Here is a 22534-nt window from a genome sequence, read left to right as displayed (position 1 = left end):
AGCTAGCTCATTGGAAAAGACCCTGATGCTGGGAAAGATTGAAGGCAGAAGGAGGAGGAGACAACAGAGGATGAGATGGTTGGATGGCATCACCAAGTCAGTGGACATGAGTTGAGCAAACTCTGGGCGATAATGAAGGACAGGGAAGCCTGGCATGCTGCAGTCCATGGGGTTGCAAAGAGTCTGACACGACAGAACAACTGAAAAACAACAACTTGTTCTATGGGTGTGAATCTATACTAAGCACAATTTTCAATCAGTTACTAGTAGGCTAATGATACTGGCTCCTCCATAGGATTTATGGATTTTACTTAATATATTTAAACACAGTGTATTGTGGGGCTTTTCTGTTTGTTTTTTGGCCTTGCTGGGCATTGTTATATGGAATCTTGGTTCCCTGACCAGGGACTGAACCTCTGCCCCCTGCAGTGGAAGTACTGGACTGCCAGAAAATTCCCACAAATGTGTTTTTAGAACTTCACTGTATTATAATCAATATACAAGAAAATGAGCATATTTAAATTTTACAGATCTTTAAATTAACATATTTAGGTACCTTTGAAAGCATCACCACTATCAAGATAGTGAATATATCAGCCCCTTCCAAAAGTTTCCTTGTGTCCATTTGAAATCCTTCCCCCCGAAATCTGCTCAGGATACCTTTTCCAGCATTTGTAGGCAACCACTGATCTGCTGTTACTGTAGATTAGTTCAGTTCAGTTGCTCATTCATGTCCAACTCATTGCGATCCTATGGACTGCAGCACGCCAGGCCTCCCTGTCCATCACCAACTCCCAGAGTTTACTCAAACTCATGTCCATTGAGTCAGTGATGCCAACCAACCATCTCATCCTCTGTTGTCCCCTTCTCCTCTGCCTTCAGTCTTTCCTAGCATCAAGATCTTTCCCAGTGAGTCAGCTCTTCGCATCAGGTGGCCAAAGTATTGGAGTTTCAGCTTCAACATCAGTCCTTCCAATGAATATTCAGGACTGATTTGCTTTAGGATGGACTGGTTGGCTCTCCTTGCTGTCCAAGGGACTCTCAAGCATCTTCTCCAACATCAAAGTCCAAAAGCATCAATTCTTTGGTGCTCAGCTTTCTTGATTGTCCAACTCTCACATCCGTACATGACCACTGGAAAAACCACAGCTTTGGCTAGACAGACCTTTGTTGCAAAGTAATGTCTCTGCTTTTTAATATGCTATCTAGGTTGGTCATAACTTTCCTTCCAAGGAGTAACTGTCTTTAATTTCATGGCTGCAATCACAATCTGCAGTGATTTTGGAGCCCCCCAAAATAAAGTCTGTCACTGTTTCCTCATCTATTTGCCATGAAGTAATGGGACCAGATGCCATGATCTTAGTTTTCTGAATGTTGAATTTTAAGCCATCTTTTTCACTCTCTTCTTTTACTTTCATCAAGAGGCTCTTTAGTTCTTCTTTGCTTTCTGCCACAAGGATGTTGTCATCTGCATATCTGAGGTTATTGATATTTCTCCCGGCAATCTTGATTCCAGCTTGTGCTTCATCCAGCCCAGTGTTTCTCATGATGTACTCTGCATATACGTTAAATAAGCAGGGTGATAACATACAGCCTTGACATACTCCTTTCCCAATGTGGAACCAGTCTGTTGTTCCATGTCCAGTTCTAACTGTTGCTTCCTGACCTGCATACAGGTCAGGTGGATTAGTTAGCATTTTATAATCTTTTTTAAAAATTGTTTCTTCAACTTGTTTTACTCATCATGATTATCTTGAAGTTATTAATGTTGTTGTCTGTTGTTTTCAATAGTTCAGTTCATCTTTATTGCTGAGAAGTATTCTATTATATGAGAATACCGTATTCTATTCATTCATTCACCTTTAAATGATTTATCTTCCTGTCTTTATTCTCTTCTTTAGGTAAACTTTGCTTCAGTCTTGCCTCTGGGGAGGTCTCACAGTATCACAGGAGTTTTGTTGTCAGCACATCTTGATCCAAATACCAGCTGTGTCTCTTGTTAGCTGGGTGAACGTGACCTGCATGAGTTTCCTTCCAGGGTTGCAGTTTCCTTGTCTGAAAAATAAGCATAGTAATATGTAGGATTGTTGTAAGGCTTATCATATAAAGCACACAGAATGAAACCTGCCAGAAATTAAGTGCTATTTGGGTGGCAGTTGTGGGCTTCACTGGTGTCTCAGATGGTAAGAAATCCACCTGCGATTACAGGAGATACAGGTTCGATCTCTGGGTCGGATAGATCCTGTGGCGAAGGTAATGGCTTCTCCAGTATTCTTTCCTGGAGAATGCCATGGACAGAGGAGCCTGGTGCAATACAGTTCATGGGGTCACAAAAAGTCAGACATGACTAAGCAACTATTATTATTACTATTGCTATTATTAATATGATTAATTATATACGACATGATTGATGGATCTTTTCAGTTCAGTTCAGTTGCTCAGTCGTGTCCGACTCTTTGAGACCCCATGAATCACAGCATGCCAGGCCTCCCTGTCCATCATCAACTCCTGGAGTTCACTCAGACTCATGTACATCGAGTTGGTGATCCCATCCGACCATCTTATCCTCTGTCATCGCCTTCTCCTCCTGCCCCCAATCCCTCCCAGCATCAGAGTCTTTTCCAATGAGTCAACTCTTCGCATGAGGTGGCCAAAGTATTGGAGTTTCAGCTTTAGCATCAGTCCTTCCAATGAACACCCAGGACTGATCTCCTTTAGAATGGACTGGTTGGATCTCCTTGCAGTCCAAGGGACTCTCAAGAGTCTTCTCCAACACCACAGTTCAAAAGCATCAATTCTTTGACGTTCAGCTTTCTTCATAGTCCAACTCTCACATCCATACATGACCACTGGAAAAACCATAGCCTTGACTAGACGGACCTTTGTTGGCAAAGTAATGTCTCTGCTTTAGAATATGCTGTCTAGGTTGGTCATAACTTTCCTTCCAAAAAGTAAGCATCTTTTAATTTCATGGCTGCAATCACAATCTGCAGTGATTTTGGAGCCCCCCAAAATAAAGTCTGACACCGTTTTCACTGTTTCCGCATCTATTTGCCATGAAGTGATGGGACCAGATGCCTTGATCTTCGTTTTTTGAATGTTGAGCTTTAAGCTAACTTTTTCACTCTCCTCTTTCCCTTTCATCAAGAGGCTTAATAAACCCTCAACCGATGTTAACTATTATTAGTAATTTTGTTAAAGTTACATTACCAAATGACTATTCATTCCCTTTCTTTCCTTGTCCCTCTTATATTTTCAGTTTCTTCACTATCCTAGTTACTACTCATCTCAGTGTTACCTGACCAGGTATAATAGAGGAAGGCAGTGGTTCCCAAAGTATATGATGCAGGGAGAGCAACTTTAGTACCAACCTGGGAACTTGTTGCAAGTACAAATTCTCAAGCCCCATCCTAAACCGACTGAAGTGAGAAACTATGGGAGTATATGCTTTACCAAGACTTCCCAGTGATTCTGCTGAAATTAAAGAACTAGAGCAGTAGGGTAATCACCAGGCTTGGGCAGGAGTTAATGCAGGCTCAGTTCACATCAACTTTTTGTTATCAAAAGCATACTGTTGACTAATTGAGCTTAATATCAAGTAAAACCCCTAAGTCTTTTTCACACATGTTGCTGCTAATCCCCATATTCCCCATCTAGTACTTGTACAGGATTCTTTTTGGACTGAAGTATAAGTCTTTACATTTATCCCTATTAAACTTAATCTCGTTAGATTCGGCCCATCGCTCCAGTCATGTTTGGGGAAATTTTAGTTCAGCTGGAATGAACCATGACAAAAAGCAGGGCCTGGAGCTGGGGGAGGGGTGCTGTAAGCACAAGGTCCTTTTATGTATCAGCTGAGTACTGGCCCTTGAGATTCAGGCTATGGTGGGATTCTAATTAAACTCTTGAGGCCCAGGAAGAGTAGTAATTTGATTTCTGTATAACTCTCCTAACATTTATTGGGAACCCGGTTGTGAACAAGGTACAAGAGAAATTACTAAATAGTGCTCCCTTTAAAGTCAGATATAAGTATAAAGAGGTTTTAGTTTATTTGTTTTTGACACATGAAGCCTAATACATTAATGCTTGCAAGTCCCTCAAGGAATAGAACTGGTAGTTTTTGAGTACCAGATCCTTTGCTATATGCTTTGTTTACATTTTCATACCTAATTTTCAGGCCAGTTCAATGATATAGGGATGATTACCTCATTTACAAGTGAGGAAACTTAGAATCAAAGGTTAATGCATGTCCTCAAGGTCAGACAGGTAGTTAGCAGTAGAACAGAAGGAAATCCCAGATTTGCATGGGCTTAAAGGATATGCTAGGTGTTGATTTCCCCCACCCCCCTCCCCCCCAGATCAAAAAGTTAAGCTATTTATTTTTTTGTTGTAGTTGATTTACAATGTTGTATTAGTTTCTGTTGTACAGCCAAGTGATTCAGTTACATACACACACACACACATATTCTTTTTCATATTATTTTCCATTATGTTTTATTACAAGATATTAAATATAGTTCAATTCCCCAGGTCAAGAAGATCCCCTGGAGGAGGATATGGCAACCCCTCCCCCCCCCCCCCCCAGTATCCTTGCCTGGAGAACCCCATGGACAGAGGAGTCTGGTGAGGTACCGTCCATGGGGTCCCAAAGAGTCAGACACTACTGAAGTGACTTAGCACGCATGCATGTGCTACACAGGAGGAGAGGACCTTGTTAGTCATCTGTTTTGTATATACTATCTTGTATCTGCTAATCCCAAACTCTGAGAAAATTAAGCTCTTTAAGTGTGATAACTACCAGCAGCTTAAACATAACTATTAATGCTCTTGGGCTGATTTATAATAAGTAATTTTACCATTCCCAAAACATTAAAATATAAATAGATGACGCAATGCATCTAACTGTGCTAGCAGTCCTAAGTTTAACAAACAGTCTTACTTTTGGGTTCATTTTTATTTGCCTCTTTTAAAGCGTTAGCCACATACTTAATATTTATTACAATATTAATATTGTAATTGCAAGTTGCCTGTGGCAAACAGATCTTTGAAAAGGATATAATTTCTTCCTCTAGGGGGCAGAACTAGGCAATTCTCTATTTAACAAGTAATACCTACTATATTTTATATGCCATAAAATGTGTATTGTGATATAGTAGATTGTAGTATAACGGAAAGCACACTGAACTTGGAGTCTTAAGATTAAAATTTAGTTCTACTTGTTAGTTATATCACCCTGGGCAAAAAGCTTGACTTTCATAAACCTCAGTATTGAGATCTCTAAAATTGGATGATGAAAATTAACTGATGTAATATCTCTGAAGGAAGGCACTCTATAGTTTGTTAAATGTTTTATAAAGATATTATTATACTTTTGATACTTACCTATTTTACAAGTTGCTCTCAGGAAGAGAAAATGTGAACTATTTTGGACATTTCTGCCACTTACACATGTCCTCAATTGATAGAGTAGAATTAGAAATTTTTGAGCTTCTCTGAAAATTCTACCATTCTTTCATAGTTTATTTTAACTGTAGAGCTTCCAGTAGAGTTACATAAAAACAGTGTGGTAGAACTGATACTGAAATACTAGATTTGTTTTGTTAATTTGCATTTTAAAGGTACATGTTCTTTAAGTAGCACTAACATTGTCAGTACCACTAGTATCATCATTATAAAAGGACACTCCCTAGGAGCCCGTCTGCCTGAAGGCACTTGCTGTGGTTATACAAAGTGAGTTACGGTGATAGAAACTCCATTTCTTTAGGGCTTTATAATGTAATACTGGCAGACTCTCTATGAATAGGAAAAATAAAGATATGCACTTAAATGCCTTCATTTGAATCCCTGCTATATCCCTTATTAGGTGTGACTTTAAGTAAAGGACAGTCTTAAATTTCAATATCCTCATTTTTAATAAGGGGGTAACAATTGTGCCTGCCTGGTAGAAATGTGAGCATGAAATGCTGTATTATAGGTAAAGTCCTTAGTATTATGTCATTACTTAATGCACGGACAATATTAGCTTTTGTTATAAGAGAAGCTGAGGCACATTAAACATTTTAGGAATTTGAGCAATAACTGATTTCAGTCAGCAGCACCAAACCAGTAGTGTTTAGGAGCAGTCCTCCAACAAGAGCTCAGGGAAAGACTTTTATAGAGAAAAGTGAAAAAGTGTAAGTGTTAGTCCCTCAGTCATGTCCAACTCTGTGCTCTCCCTTCAGTCATGTACAACTCTGTGCAATCCCATGGATGGTAGCCCACCAGGCTTCTCTGTCCGTGGGATTCTCCAGGCAAGAATAGTGGAGTGGGTTGCCATTCCCTCCTCCAGGGGATCTTCCTGACCCAGGGATCAAACCTGGGTCTCCTGCATTGCAGGCAGATTCTTTACCATCTGAGTTACCAGGGAAGCCCTTTATAGAGAAAGGGCACAAGCAAAGTTGTTATGCCCAAGTCACAAAATCTCCCAATGACCACCAGGGAGCCGATATCCGATGCAAAAGCAAGAGAGTTTTTATTACCAAGCTCGAGGTGGGGCTCCCGCCGATACCGAGGGAGGAGCCCTGAGCTCTGGGTTACATTGCTTATATAGAGTATTATCGTGGGAAAAATTCAAAAAACGGGAGTCTCTGGGTCTGATTGGTCACCTTCTGGTGAAGGGTTAGGTGTTGAGTTCTGATTGGTTCTCCTTTCCCGGGCTTGATTCGAATTTCCTGGGCTGGCCAAGGGTTCTGATTGGTTCGCAGGTGGTGGGGGTCAGGGATTTCCAAAGGCTCTTTTCCCGGAACCTTACAAAATGGAGTAGCTTTGATTCTTCATTCCCCCTTCTCTAGGATCCAGGACAGACCCAGTCATGGGTCTGAGGTCAGCTCTGTATTGTCTCCTGCTAAGGGGACCTTTGGTAGGGCCACATATTGGGATCTGAGTACCATGAGCTGCACCGTGTTGATGCAGTGTTTAATGAAGGCCACTAGTTAGTTTAGTAAGCATGGCCTGAGGGTGAGTAGCAGTAACAAGATAATCAGGGGCCCCACCAAGGAGGATATGAGAGCTGTGAACCAGGGGGATGAGTTGAACCAGGATTCAAACCAATTTTGAGACATTTCTCTCTCTTTTTGTTTTTTTTTTTGACTCAGCCCTTTTCTTATCTTGGCCTTGACTACCCCGAGTGATTCACATAAAAACAACGTTCTTCCCCTAACGCAGCACATAGGCCCTCTGAGAGACTTTACACTCAAGATACTTTTTGGGAATTGGGGCGGAGGTCTCTTTCTCCTGTAACTTCTTCCTGCTGTGCATGGGCGTAGACCTGCCTAATAGAGCAGAAGTCTCTCTCTACCTGATCTGAGTTGGGGTTTTCCACATCTGAAACCAGCTGCTACCCTTGTAGTAACAGCAATTTAGTTGGCCCCTCTCAGAGATGAAATAGACAAGGGCCAAACAGGAGACCTAACAGGATGGTCATCTCTGGTCCCCGGAAACAGAAGGCAACATTTGGGGTGAGGGTTGCAGGCTTTGTGACCCCTTCTGATGGGTTGGTGGTGAGGCAACAGAGCTGTGCTCCAGGAATCTTGTGTTCAGTCTGAAGTTACCATCTTCCACCTGGGTGGGGGCTCAAAGACATTGTTATCCATATTTTTTGAGTAGGAACCGGGACTCTGTCTGGAGGCTATACCAACCTTTGATTGTTTCTATTTTTGTATCCCCTCCCTTCCCTGATTAGCAATTCTTTGAATCCATGCTTTGGAATTCAGGGAAGGCCAAGGAGGCTGAACAAAGTCTATATCCTACAGATAAGAAATGGAGAACACAGAGCAGATCTGTACTCCAGAGCCCCACAGAGTCCCGCTCAGTTTTAATTTTAGGGAACTAGGCAACTATGACTGTGATAACTTCCTGTCAAAATGGGGCATAGGACTGCCCCAGCTTGGAGTATAGACACTGAATTGGAAGTATTTCTGAGTTCCAAGTTTTAGATCTCAGTCTTGTATGATTAAAATCCTAATCTCATTTCTTTTTAGAAGAATAGGTCTGAATCCCAGTCTGGACCTGGCACTTCAGGGAGACTTCAGCCATGTAGCCAGTTGCCTAGTTTTATAAAAAGTAAGGTTAGTAGCTTCCAGCAGACATTATTCTGAAAATGGTGGCATCCAAGCCTGACACGACTCAGAAAACTCAAGTGTTTAGCAATACAAGGTCTAATCTGAAAGTACACCCATAGCATCACCTAGCTATTTTCCAGGATATCTGAACCATAGCTACTCCATTTTGACTTTTAATTGTAAACTATTTTTTAATAGCCAAAGCAGATTTTACCATTAATGACATCAGTGTTTCTCTAGGTATGAGAAGATGCAAGAATTGGGACTCATAAAATCTTCTCCTGAAAAGATCTAACTATCTGAAGACCTGTTGTGTCAGTTTTTCCCAGAGCACAGAGTGCCTCATTCCTGGTTTTCACCCTGAACTCCTTTCAGGGGCGTTGAAAGTCAGCAGTTGCAGCGGCCATGATTTAATCTTTGTAGATGCAGATGGCGAGTGTCAGTCTTCAGTTGGCAGAGCCCCTTTTTGCTCATAAACTTGACCATGATTATGAGGGGGGCACTTCATGACCATTTTATCCCAGGGTGCTGAGAGTGTCCATTCTCAGGTAAACAGGCCACTCAATGTGCTGTTACTGGACTAGGCCATGAAACAGTATCTGTAATTCTCTGGACCACCTGTCTTACTAGCTTTTTGGTCCAGGAGAATATTCCCTCTTGTTGCTTCTTGCCATATCTAGAGTTACACTGTTACCATTATTGATCTCATACGGGACTATATATTATTCTATTGGAGGCCTCACACACATACAGTGTAAGAAACAGCAATTTTGTAAAACAGGTGAAATACAAATAACATAGCCAGCAGTATTAGTAAAGTCACAAGTAAGACTTATGCTAAGAACTTCCATTAGATGTAGCCCAGTATATCTTCAGGTTATCTGACTTAGTCTGCCCTGTAGAATCTTTATCTTCCAGGGAAATTATATATTGGCACCATCTATAAGGAACATAGCCCAGTTTTCTAGTGTCACTAGACTGATTATCTTTAGTATGATTTAATTTTTTAAGTAAATTTTCTCAGGGCCAACCAGTTAGAGTCTGGTAATAGAGAAATTTACCAAGGTAACCCAGAACTAGACACAGGTTATTGGCCACAAACCCAACAATTGGATTGATTTTGAAACTAGCACAGGATCAGGCCTATGACAGAAAAGCATTTGACTTATATGCAAAGGTCTAAGAAGTCAAGAAAACATAAGTGATCATACGAATCAGGTCCAGCATCTCGGGGAAGCTGTCTCCCTCTGATGTTGTCTTCTCATCCTGGTGTAGTGTAGTTTCTCCTGATAAAAAGAGTCCTTCCATCCATGTTGGAGACAGTCCCTTAAATTATGTCTTTTTTCAGTCCTGGTTGCAGGTCATGAGGCATCTGATCTTCATCCAAAGATAGATTACTGAAATAAGCTTCAGAAACAAACTTAGGGTGTTCTTCAAGAATTTAATTAAATTTTACATTAACGTCACATAACAGCAAAGAACTAAGAGATGAGTCTTACTAGATGCAGACCTCCATTAACAAACTGGTATTTAACATTTTGAAATATCTTTTTCTCCTTAAAGTTACCATTATTTTTATTATTTATAACCAAATTAAGGCTAGTTTGTTTGCAAAATAGGTCTGTTCTCACTGATTTGGGTCTGATGATTTCTATAACCATAATTGATTATAGGCTTTTTATTTTGCTGAAACATTTATAGAGTCTCAGACTGAACTTTTAAAATAAAACAGGGCTGGGAAACTCACACCAAAGGCTTATCACAGATTTTGCCTAACAAATCTAGGTGAATTTTTCCCTTTTTAAGGTCTCAAAAATTTCTTGAGATTTTTGTATCTGTGAGAAAACCTTCCTAACTCATTTGATAAACTTACTGGAAACCTAAGAACTTCTAATTTTTGGAGGAGTCAGATAGAAAATATAACTGTTTTGTTTATAACGTTTAATTTTACCAAAGTATTGTCATAATTAGTTTGAGAGGAAGATTTCCCCTACTCTCTGAAAACATAAGATTCAACCCCATAATTTTTCAGATAGAAACCATAAAAGTTATAAGCATATTCACTGGTTCATTTAGTCCTTTTGCTAACTTTTGTGAAGTCATCAGGTTTTCCATTAAAATACCAGGACATATCAGAATGTTAAAAACTCCATATAATTTTTAGGATATCTGTATTAGTAATTTTACCATACATTATAACCTGAGTGGATTTATTACTCATCTGATAATCTTTTCCATGTAATTTAACCAACCAAATAAGCACAGTTTAATATCTCTCTTTGGGATGTTCCAGGGGCCCTCTGAAACATCCCAAAGTTAGCTAGAGATCAAAAGAACTTCAAAAGAGTTCTATTTAGCAAGTTTTATCAAAGAGATCAATTAAAAGGGTTTAGAACATTTGGTCAGATTTTAAGTTACACCAATCTGGAGGGACTATTTTAGACGGATATTTTTAAAGAATAATTATTCTTAATAGAGTTTATATAAAAGCTCATATCTCATTTACATTTTTTTAGAAGTTTTTTTTTACTTGAGGTAGTTTTATTGTTGACAAACTTGTAACAGATATAATATTTAACTCATTAAACCGAGGTACAATGAAAAATTTTACTTAACGTTAAGTACTCTAAGACATGTCTATATTAAATAGGTCAACAAACAAACATTAAGATCAGGTATTTAACACTGAATATTTCCCAGTTCACATAAACCTGGAATTTGTTGTTTAATTTAGAATTACTTGATTTGTAAGCGCTTACCTTTTTTTAAGCCAAATAAATAGAGACCATATACAAAAATATTACCAAGACATATATAGACAGACACAGTGTAAGATCTAGCTTTAAGTCTTTTTTTTTTTTTCCTCAGTGTCAGGAGTTAGAGATGGTCTAGATAAGTGTTCCTGAGAGCCCTGGTCTCAAGGTACAGGGAAAGAAAATCAAGTTTTAACAAAATGGCGGCAGGTCTAAACCACATGGTTGCCAGACAAAGCAAAATTTCCTTTTCCAGGGGATCTTCTCGACCTAGGGATCGAACCCAGATCTCCCATATTGCAGGCAGACGCTTTACCGTCTGAGCCACCAGGGAAGCCGTTAAATACAAAAACAGTCTCTCAGAAAACCTCCTATAGAGACACAGAACTTCAGATCCAAGTACTAACATCAAAGATTTCAAGGAAGGAAAGGAAGCCAGGTTGAAAAAGAAGGGAGAGGAGGCGGGAGAGTGGGGGCAAAAGGGGTGGCCTTACAGACGTCTCCTGCCACCTACAGATACCCAGGCCTTACGGGACTTTTCTCTGGGCCTCCAGAGAAGGGAGGACTGGAACTCGGCCCTACCAGAAATCAGAACCAGAATTCGAGTTCTCTGCCAAGAGGAGGTGATCAGTCTCCAATCCTCAGCTCAGGCTGAGGGCCCTTCGACCAGATTCCTGCATCCAGGACTGGGGGACTAGAAAAACAGGGAAGGATAGGAAGGGTTAAGGAGAGGAGACAGAGAGGGAAGGGGAGAGAGATCAATAAAGTCTCTTGTTCCTTACCGGTCGGGGCACTCTGGCCAGTTGTCCACGTCAGGAGGAGACCAGGGACAAAAGGGTCCCAGTTGTGGCCGCTGGGTCTGGTCCATTGACAGGCAAGCTGGCCCCTGAGTACCCCGAGTGGTCAGGATGTCAGTCTCGGCGAAGAAGAGTCCCCGCCAGAGTCGCCATTTGTTGCAGGAAGAGGGACCCCTTCCAGGGCCCAAAACTGGGCTCTTGCCTAACACTCGGAAATGAATTGTCCGAGGAGACACATGTGCTGACAAAGGGAACTTGGTCAGGGTGTCCGATCCACGGTCAGAAGATGATATCTCGGGCTCGGTGTACAGTTCCCAAGTCAGAGGTGCCTTCTGAGGGCCAGCCTACATGGAAGGTCAGCCATTCTGCGCTGCAAAAAGTGATTAATTTATTCCTTTTAATTTCTACACTGAGGTCATGAGTGCGCATCTTGACCTTCTTAAAATTATCAGTAACCAAGGATAGAGGTGTGGGGCTAGAATGGTGTTGCCCCATCGTCCCTGGATCAGTCAGATGTTGGTAAATTAACACAGACAATATGAACAGTGACCCAAACAGACAGAGAGACAGGAGAAATACACCTCCGGGAGTCCGGAGGTAAAATCGAACGACGACGGCCTCTGGCCGTTCAGCGGGGGCGACCCGCTATCGTCTACAGGGAACAGGGGCACTCCGTCCCCCCACGCTGGGGTCGGGGATGTCTCCCAACGACCCCCACCGGTGACTCTCCGGCGCGTCTGCCTGAGTCATATACCGGTCTCAGATACCAGGCCCTACCAGGAGTGAAAAGAAACACAGAAAAAAGCTTACCAGCTGCAGATGACTCTCCGGATCGGTCTTCCCGTGGAGCCGGTGGGAGATCCAGGACGAGCCCCCAAATGTTATGCCCAAGTCTCGAAATCTCCCAATGACCACCAGGGAGCCGATATCCGATGCAAAAGCAAGAGAGTTTTTATACCAAGCTCGAGCTGGGGCTCCCACCGATACCGACGCAGCAGCTATAAGGAGGAGCCCTGAGCTCTGGGTTACATTGCTTATATAGACTATTATCGTGCTTGGTCACCTTCTGGTGAAGGGTTAGGTGTTGAGTTCTGATTGGTTCTCCTTTCCTGGGCTTGATTCGAATTTCCTGGGCTGGCCAAGGGTTCTGATTGGTTCGCAGGTGGTGGGGGTCAGGGATTTCCAAAGGCTCTTTTCCCGGAACCTTACAAAATGGAGTAGCTTTGATTCTTCAAAGTAAGGAAATTATTGATTGGCTACAGTTTAAAGCCTAGTCAGAAATGCCGATGACACCACCTTTATGGCAGAAGGTGAAGAAGAATTAAATAGCCTGTTGATGAAAGTGGAAGAGGAGAGTGAAAAAGCTGGCTTAAAGCTCAACATTCAGAAAACTAAGATCATGGCATCTGGTCCCATCACTTCATTGCAAGTAAATGGGGAAACAGTGGAAACAGTGGTTGACTTTATTTTGGGGGGCTCCAAAATCACTGCAGATGGTGATTGCAGCCATGAAATTAAAAGACGCTTACTCCTTGGAAGGAAAGTTATGACCAACCTAGATAGCATATTAAAAAACAGAGACATTACTTTGTCAACAAAGGTCCATCTAGTCAAGGCTATGGCTTTTCCAGTGGTCATGTATGGATGTGAGAGTTGGACTGTGAAGAAGGCTGAGCACTGAAGAATTGATGCTTTTGAACTGTGGTGTTGGAGAAGACTCTTGAGAGTCCCTTGGACTGCGAGGAGATCCAACTAGTTCATCCTGAAGGAGATCAGTCCTGGATGTTCATTGGAAGGACTGATGTTGAAGCTGAAACTCCAATACTTTGGTCCCCTTATATGAAGAGGTGACTCAGTAGAAAAGACCCTAATGCTGGCAAAATTGCAGGCAGGAGGAAAAGGGTACAACAGAGGATGAGATGGTTGGATGGCATCACCGACTCAATGGACATGGGTTTGGGTGGGTTCTGGGAGTTGATGATGGACAGGGAGGCCTGGCGTGCTCTGGTTCATGGGGTCACAGAGTCGGACACGACTGAGGGACTGAACTGAGCTGAACTGGCTGTGATTGGTTGTCCTTTGGTTTTAATTTTGTGACCCTGCGGCATTTTCAGGCCTAGAGTTTGGTTTGCTTATGTGGACACACTGCGTTAGAGCCACCTCAGTCTAATAGCCTCTTTATTTAATTTAACAGGTATTATTTGAGCTAAGTACTCTGTGCTCCAATATCAACTCCTAAACCTTTCACCTCCCTCTTCTGGTTTCCGTACCCTGCAAATGAGCTTTCTGTGGTCATAATGAATAGTATGTGTAGTCTGGAAATCATTGTCAGTCACTCACGGTGCTTCATTAACTCCCTGGAATCACATAGTCTTAGAGCAGGAACTCCAGTCTTCCCAAGTCATTTAGACCAGTGACCTTATTTTGCAAATAAGAGAACTGAGCCCAAAGAGGTTAAGTGTCCCACTCAAGCTATCAGGCCAGTTAATGACAAGGAGAAAAATCTGGACTCCACACTCAAAGTATATTACCCTCCTCCTCCTCACAATCGCTCTCCAGACTCCCTGGACACCTTAATCGCCTCTCATGTTACTTGCTCTGCCAACAGGACCATACTTACCTGGCTTGCTGCCAATTCAGGTTGTCTGGCTTCAGCTAAGTCTTCATGGTTAATCTTGTTATTCTTTTCTGGTTTTGTTTCTTAGTATGTAAGTTTCACAATTTCTTTAGTAGGGGGAAAGAAAAAAACCCTGCCTTTATTTTCCAAATAAAGCCTTACTTGTGTCAGTAAATGAAACCAATCAAAGTTTCCCTGGTTGGAGTAGAAATGGGGTTGAGGGCCCACAGGCCCATAGGCTCAGCTCATCGCTTCTCTCCCATCCCTTTTAAAGTGGTCCCTGAGGGACCTCCACTGTACTCTTAGGACATCTCTTAGCAAAACAATTTAAAAGCTACTTCCTAACACCTACACTTAACAATGGTTATTCCTGGGAACTCTCGAATGTCAAGAGAGGCTCAGGCCACTTCCATATTTAAAAAATACAGACATGCTAAACAGGATTGCACAAACTACGATATAGTTTAAAGATTTAAACTTAACAGCTTAACACTTTTAACTCAGATACAATAGTGATGGCATTTCAGTCCCACCCACAATTTTCCACTGGCTCTGACTTTTCTTAACCTGGCCTGTTTCTCAATTCTGCAGTTCCACTTCTACTAGCTCATTCAATGGTCAGTTAATGAATGTCCACTCAGTGTTAAGTTCATGCAAGGTACTGGGATCACAAAGATGAAAAAGACAATCTTTGCCCCTCAGGCAAATGGCAAACTAATGGGGAAGAGAGCCCAGAAGACAGTCCTCAGGGAACCATGCCTTCTGGTATTCATGCCTTTGATAGTCCTAAGCCCTGTGGCTTGTAACACAAGGCAAGTTAATAACAGGGGAAGTGACAAAGTTAGGGAGTAGCATTTAAGAGGACCGGCAGTTTCTGATTTCTTCCTTTTGGAATGTTCTTCTTTGGGAGCTCTGACTGCAGTATGGGCTACCTTGGTGGAAAGACCATGTGGAACAACTCATGGAAAGAAAGAAGCCCAGGTGTCCCAGCATCCCAGCTTGAGCCCAGGCTTCCAGCCATCTCATCCAAGGCACCAGACAGATGAGTGAATCATCTTGGAAGTTGCAGCTTAGTTGAGCCCAACAGTTGGCTGTTGTGTGCTATGCTCAGTCTTATCCAACTCTTTGTGACCCCATGGTCTGTAGCCACCAGGCTCCTGTCCATGGGATTTTTCAGGCAAAAATCCTGCAGTGGGTTGCCATTTCCTCCTCGAGGGGATTTTCCTGACCCAGGGATCGAACCCACATCTCCTGTGTCTCCTGCATTGTAGGCATATTCTCTACCTGCTAAGCCATTGGGGAAGCCAGATGCATTTGACTGTAGCCCCAGCTGATATCACATGGAGCTGAAGGCTCACACAGCTGATCCTTGGCAATCCATAGAGCTCATAGAGATGACAAGTTAGTTGTCATTTAAACCACTATGCTTTGTAGTAGATGGTTGCATAGTAATAAATAACTGAAACAAATGGGTAAAAAAAATTGTGATACATGTGGTAAGTACTGTTATTGAGGCATGTACAAATTGAAGTTGTAGGACTGAGGAAGCATTGACTATGCAGCATTTGACTAGGAACTAGGGTATACAGGAATTTACAGAACTGACATTATGAGCTGGTCTTAAGGAATGGGGGCTTCCCCGATGGCTCAGGGGTAAAGACCTGGGTGGGGAAGATCCCCTGGAGGAGGAAATGGCTACCCACTCCAGTATTCTTGCCTGGAGAATCCCACGGACAGAGGAGCCTGACGGGCTACAGTCCATAGGGTTGCAAAGAGTTCAATACAACTGAATGACTGAGCACACGCAAGGAATGAGTAGAATTTTGTCAGACAAAAAGTAGTGTGTATAAACAGAAAGAAGCTTTAAAGAGCGTATTTTCATGGAGGATAGTATGTAGTTCAGTTTGGGTTGGGTTATGTATTAAAGCAAATTTATAAGTGCATTTTTTGGGGGGTGGTCAGGCTAATATATTATTCTGTAAGCAATGGAAAGCCAATGATGGCTTTTAGGCACTACCTTGAAATGAGCAGTTGTCATATCTGTTCTATCAGGCCTCAGTTTTGGCTATTGAACACCAGTGGTGATTTCTTAATTCTCTTTTTGTTCTTCCATGACCCTATTCAGGTTCTCCGCTTACCTATCTAATAGATGCTTCCCTTTGGGTTTTATTATCTCCACAATGGTATTTGCCAAGCTTTTGTCATTGGTTCTCATCTCATCTTTCCCAGTATCCTCTTTTGGCTGCAACTGAGATTTCTTGGCAGAAGACGCCAAATCTGTTTCTAGACTGGCCTCACTTTCTAAACATCACATTATCTCAGACAAGTCTAAAATCCAGTTCAGTCCTCTTCCCATCTCTGCTTTTGCCCAAAGAAAAATTTAGCCTCTCTTCATCTCCCCATTGCTGTAATTTCTTTCTCAGAATTACATCCTCAGTTCCTGACTTCTCACATACCTAATCTATCAGTCACGTCTATTGTTCCTCCTTTACAACTATCTTTCATATTTTTCTGTCACTGCTTTCTTCTTTATAATTTCTGTAAAATCTAGTATTGATCTTGTCAACTTCCTGCAGAATTTTTTTCCCCCAAGATCATTGGCTTTGTAACTGAAAAAATGGTTCCTCTTCAGTCTAATCCATATCTATCTTATTTTTCAAAACTATTTCTTCAGCTCACAGCTTCATCGTACAGCTACCGAAGGGCCTTAATCATCAGGTCAAAAGTGGAACTCCATCCCTGTGTTGTATGTTCTATGGGTAACACCTTTTTATCTTGCAAATTGTGAAGTAAGGTTAGCTAAATGAGAACGAGATTCTTGACTTTAATAAAAGAGAGAGAGGAGAGTAAAGAAGTGACATTTGTTTTTCTTAGGGGATTGGAGGAAGCTGACCAAGGAGTAGAAGATAGATGCCTCAGTGCTAAGGATCAAATGTTTTTCATGGGTTGGCTAGGAAGAATAACTTGGGTCACCTACTGAAAACACAGATACTCAAGCTCTATTGCCTACAGGAGTGGGTCTTCAACTTGGGTATACATTGGACTCACTAGGGGAATTTAAAAAATTACTGATGACCTGCTCCCACCACCAGTGTGTCTGATTTAATGGTCTGGAGTATACCCTTGTGTGTATTTTTTACTTGTAACACATTGCTAAGGTTGGTCTTAACTTTGAACATCAAATCACTAGTTAACTACGTGCTTGGAATGTGGTGTCTGATACCATCTGACTACCTAGATGCTCTCTTTCCAGGTGCTTGTAATATGCAGTCAAGGGTGCAGCTATTCCCTAGAGGTTCTATTTGACTGTACCAACTCAATGGACATGAATTTGAACAAGCTCCGCGAGTTGGTGATGGACAGGAAGGCCTGGTGTGCTGCAGTCCATGGGGACATGACTGAACTGAACTGAGGATGGTGGCAATAAATAAATGCCCATGTGATTTTGGGAGTGATTGTCATAGATAGAAACATTTGTTTCCCTGGGTGTTTCTGGAAAAGGATTCAATAAATGCATAAGGCAACCACAAGTTGGAGCATTAAGTCAACAACAGGTTGTTCTTGTAGACAGAGAAATAGACTAACTTCTAAATTATGCTGTGGATGTGCCGAGCTCATCCTCACATCCTCCTTCACCATGAGACTATCCTTCACTCTTTTTCAATTCTCTCTTCCCAGACCAACTGACTTGGTTTCCTCACTTCTAGCCAAACTTGCCTGTTTGGTGTTTGGTGTTCTCTATGATTTTTCACTTTCACAGCCTCTTTCTTATCTCATTCCTGAGCTACTTATATCAAAACCTTATCTAATCTTAATACTCAGTATAAATCCACCACTTTAGTGAACTCTTATTTCTCATCTAGAGCTGATCTCATGAAAATCTGAATACCCATCCAGTCTATCATGTTATCACTGTGGTGCCACTTTAACTTGCATGTGGTTGTAATTGCTTAGTGAGTAATGCTTCTGTTCAAAACATGATAAACACGTACACATGATTAACATTAGCATACTTATATTTTTTAAAATTGGGAGCAGTGGTATTTCAGTACTTATTATATTTGAAGTCAGTTATGCAAGCAGCTCATAGTGATAATGTTATAGACTGGATGAGATTTCAGATTTTCATGAGATCAATTCTAGATGAGAAATAAGAGTTCACTAAAGTGGTGGATTTATGCTGAGTATTAAAAATACATAAGGTTTTGATATAAGTAACTAAGGGATGCTGCTGCTGCTGCTAAGTCACTTCAGTCATGTCCGGACTGCAGCCTACCAGGCTCCTCTGTCCACGGGATTTTCCAGGCAAGAGTACCGGAGTAGGGTGCCATTGCCTTCTCCACTAAGGGATGAGTCTTACCTATTTTATTAGGTTGCTAGGGCTGCCATCGCAAAATGTCATAGACTTTGTGGCTTAACAATAAGAATTCATTTTCTCACAGTTTTGGAGGCTGAAAGTCTGAGATCAAGGTGTCCAGGTTTGCTTTCTTCTGAAGCTTCTCTCTTTGGCTGGTATATGGTTGTCTGTCTTCTCTCTGTCTTCACATGGTGTTCGTTCTGAAAGTATCAATGTCTAAATTTCCTGTTTTTATAAGGACACCAGTCATATTAGATTATGACTCACTCTAATGACCTTATTTAACTTAATTACCTCCTTAAAGACCCTTTTCCAAATAGTCACATTCTGAGGTACTGGGGAGTTAGGACTTCTACACATGAAATTGGTGGGCTATACGTCAGCCCACAACAGCCAACTTGCTACATTACTGGCGCACATTATATTTCAGGACTGTATGTAAATTTTAGCACACTGTAAACAAGCAAGCAAAGAGATACCTAGTTAGTGTTACATAAGCCAACAGGGAAGTTGCCATCTGTGTGTTATGATCATGCTAATAATTGAATTGAATGACAATTCTATGCGTAAGACTCTGAAGGTAAGAAAAGACAAGCAATTATGAGCTTAATTTTATTAATATTACTTATAAAGTCTTGACTCATAGTTGCTCACATAAGAGTTTACTTTTTAAGCAATAAGCATACCTGAAGTTAAAATTAAAGAACATAAAAGGCCTTCGGGTATAGTTGAGAAGAGGCTGGAATTTGTCGTTTGACCTTGGTTGCATGTGTGCGTGCTAAGTCACTTCAGTCATGTCTGACTCTTTGCAACCCTATGGAGTATAGCCCACCAGGCTCCTCTGTCCATGGGTAACTACTTTTCTGAGCCTTCATCTCGTCATCTATGAAATGCTGTGTTATCTGCTTTATCTCTGCTTTATTTCTGAATGTTAAAATCCTTTGTAAATTATGAAGCAGCATTCAAATATTATTCAATATATTATGAAGGGCCAGGAAGAAATTTAGAGAGGCACCCCTAAGACGGTATCATTCCTTACCAATTAAGTAGTTAACAAAGGCTCAGAGAAACTGAGGGTAAATTGCTGCAAATAAAAGATAGCTGTCTTCTGTTGTTTTTCTTTATGAAAATTTACCTGGCAGTATCCACCTACCATGTATGACAACATGAATAAACCCAGACATTATGCTAAGTGAAATAAGCCAGTTAGAGAAGGGCAAATACTTTGTGATTCTACTCAAAGATATCTTTAGTCAAACTCATAGAAACAGAGAGTAGTATGGTGGTTGCCAGGGGCTGAGGGAAAGGGGAAACGTGGAGTTGCTGTTCAATGGGTATGAAGTTTCAGTCATGTAAAATGAATAAGTTCTAGAGACCTGCAGTACTACACTGCGATTATGGTTGTGTGTGTGGTAGTCGCTCAGTCTTGTCCAACTTTTTGCAACCCATGGACTGTAGCCCGCCAGGCTCCTCATCCATGGATTTCTTCAGGCAAGAACACTGGAGTGGGTTGCCATTTCCTTCTCTGTAATTATGGTTAGCAATACTTTATTGTACATGTAACAAATTAGAGAAGGTGAGCAGGTAGACGTCATGTTATCTGTTGTTACTATAAAAAAAAATTCAGAACCCCAATCTTGAGTGGGATAACAAGGCCTTTACTCAAGTCCCTGACAAAGAAAGGGCTCCTATATTTTAAATAATGCTTTCTAAAGGTTGTACAAATTTTTAAGCCACTCCTTACTTGGCCTCCCCTGCATCTCTAGTCTAGGTGGCAATTTAGCCCTGGGCCCTGGGCCAGCCCCCTTGGCACTAGGTGTGATGATGGAGTAGGAAGTCAAAGATTGAGATTCCAGAGCCTGCTAATGCCTTTAGGATCCCTCCCCATTATCTCTTTTCTTCCCTGCACTACTGATTTAAGTACTGTTGTACTCTTTGCACTTGGGCCAAAATTACTACTTCTGGCTCTTAAAGGCAGGTGTAAGGGTCAACAGCTTTGAAATCAGTGCCTGCCATCATGATCATAGCTCCTTGTTGTTAGAGGCAGTAAATGTAGTGAGAAGTTTGAATACCCACTGGGTTTATAACATAATAAACAGACTTGATCCTTCTGATTCTATCAGTCAACAACCCACTGTCTTCTTCACATTTCTCTCTTGTTCATACCTATATACTGAGTACCTACTATAATACCTGCCACTTAGTGAGTAACACTCTCAATGGAAAAGAGAGTAAGTAGGGTTGGTAAAGCCCATATGGCTCAAGTAAATCATGTTAAACAAATCAGGACACATTGAAAGTTTGCTGAGGGCCCATCTCTAACTTTGCCGCTCCACTTCTTAGAGTCACTAAACTTGTCAATGGTCCCAGAGCCATGAAGAGTGGGTAAAGCAGCCAAGCAGCATTTGAAAAGTGGGAGGTAATGCTGCTTAACCTGTTTTTACAGAATTAATCTTCTTTTAAGGATTGAAAGGTAAATGTAGAGTCAGAAATACAACCGAGGAGACTAGGCCAGATCACAGCCCCTCCATGTCCCAGGCTAGCTGGCTGGGAGGTCAGGCAAAGTGACACAAAACTCAAGAGAATGACTTCTTTAATCAATGTCAAAGCTCATTAAGTTGCAACTAGCCTAGAAAATAGCAGGAATCTTCTTCAGGATTAAGGACCATGGTTGCTGGCCTTGCTTTTTCAGGAGAGTATGAAAATGAAGAGTCCTTCTGACAGAGGTGCAGTTGTTGGAGCGGTGAGGGCAGCTAGAGAAGCAATCTTCATGACCTCTGTTGAGTCGAGAAAACAGCTGGACAGCTGACATTTTCATCAGCTGTGTCTCTGCCCAGCTGCACAGATGGGCACTTAAATTATATAATAAATCACCAGCATTCCAATGTACCCAACAAGCCTTGTCAGTCACATTGCTTAAAACCTTTAGAACCACAAGATCTTTGAGTATTTTTCTCACAGATGGACCCATTTGCTTTCTAATGCCTATTGTTGTAAAGCAAAGAATCTCTGGGAAAAGAGAGAACACTTGTATTAAATCCCATGTTATATCTTTGATTTTCACTTTGCTGGAGATCTTGCTTGGCTTCTTAGGAAACACGTGGCCTCATCTGTGAATGGAAATTGTTGCCATCTAATCCCAATGTATCTTCTAGGGTAAAACTGAAATTGAGTTTTGTAAAATTAAAAAACCAAAAAGTAATAGTATTTTTATTTCTTACAGGTTGTAGAGAGTTTAACTGCATCAGTATTCAAGTGGTCTTGTACCATTCATGATGACTCAACAGCAGCGTGTCTACAAATTATTCAAGCCCTTTTCATGACTCATGCCGTGTATTATGGCAGAGTAAATTTTTCCCTCTCTCTTGGAAAAAAGAGGCCTGTTTTTCTTATGAAAAATGTTAGACATTTGGAAACTTTTAAGAAAGAGATTTTGCTAATATTAATAAATGGTTATTAACATTTTAAAAGTGAATTAAAAGCTTGTCACTAAGATACAACTAAAATCCTAGAAACCAAAGACCTGTATGTGGTGGAACATGAGCACTGATATTTTGGTGATTTCCAGTGATTCTTCCAGAAATGCTTGCTCAGAGTCATGTACCCATGTGAAAAGAGGCTTATCTGTGGTCTATGTAGGGTTGGAAGTAGTTTGACCTGAATATATCTAGATAACCTATTGTCATTGAGAGTGAATCTAAACCTTCTGAAGCCTTCTCCATCTACTTGGTCAACATGCCCCTCCTTTCTTCTGCTCAATTTCCCAAGAAATCCAGGGACAAAATTAATGCAGAAGATGGTCTGATGGGCAAGGCCATTCCAGCTCCTGGTGCCATGCTGCCATGCTCTCCCTTCAGTCACGTCTGATTCTGTGCAACCCCATGGACTGTAGTCCACCAGGCTCCTCTGTC

The 22534-nt window shown here is 41.4% G+C and overlaps 1 long non-coding RNA gene across 1 annotated transcript; it reads right to left on the bottom strand.

Moving 5' to 3' along the window:
- Positions 1 to 6487: 6487 nt before the first annotated feature.
- Positions 6488 to 15775, bottom strand: LOC132659959 (uncharacterized). The gene is made up of 2 exons (XR_009601052.1): positions 12460 to 15775; positions 6488 to 12019 (listed from the first exon to the last, which is right to left on the bottom strand). It is a non-coding gene; the product is annotated as an uncharacterized LOC132659959 (long non-coding RNA).
- Positions 15776 to 22534: the final 6759 nt, after the last annotated feature.

The sequence above is a fragment of the Ovis aries genome, chromosome 1 (assembly GCF_016772045.2).
Source record: "Ovis aries strain OAR_USU_Benz2616 breed Rambouillet chromosome 1, ARS-UI_Ramb_v3.0, whole genome shotgun sequence".
NCBI lineage: Eukaryota > Metazoa > Chordata > Mammalia > Artiodactyla > Bovidae > Ovis > Ovis aries.
The sequence above is the reverse complement of the archived record's forward strand: the minus strand, read 5'-3'. Positions and strand labels throughout refer to the sequence as shown.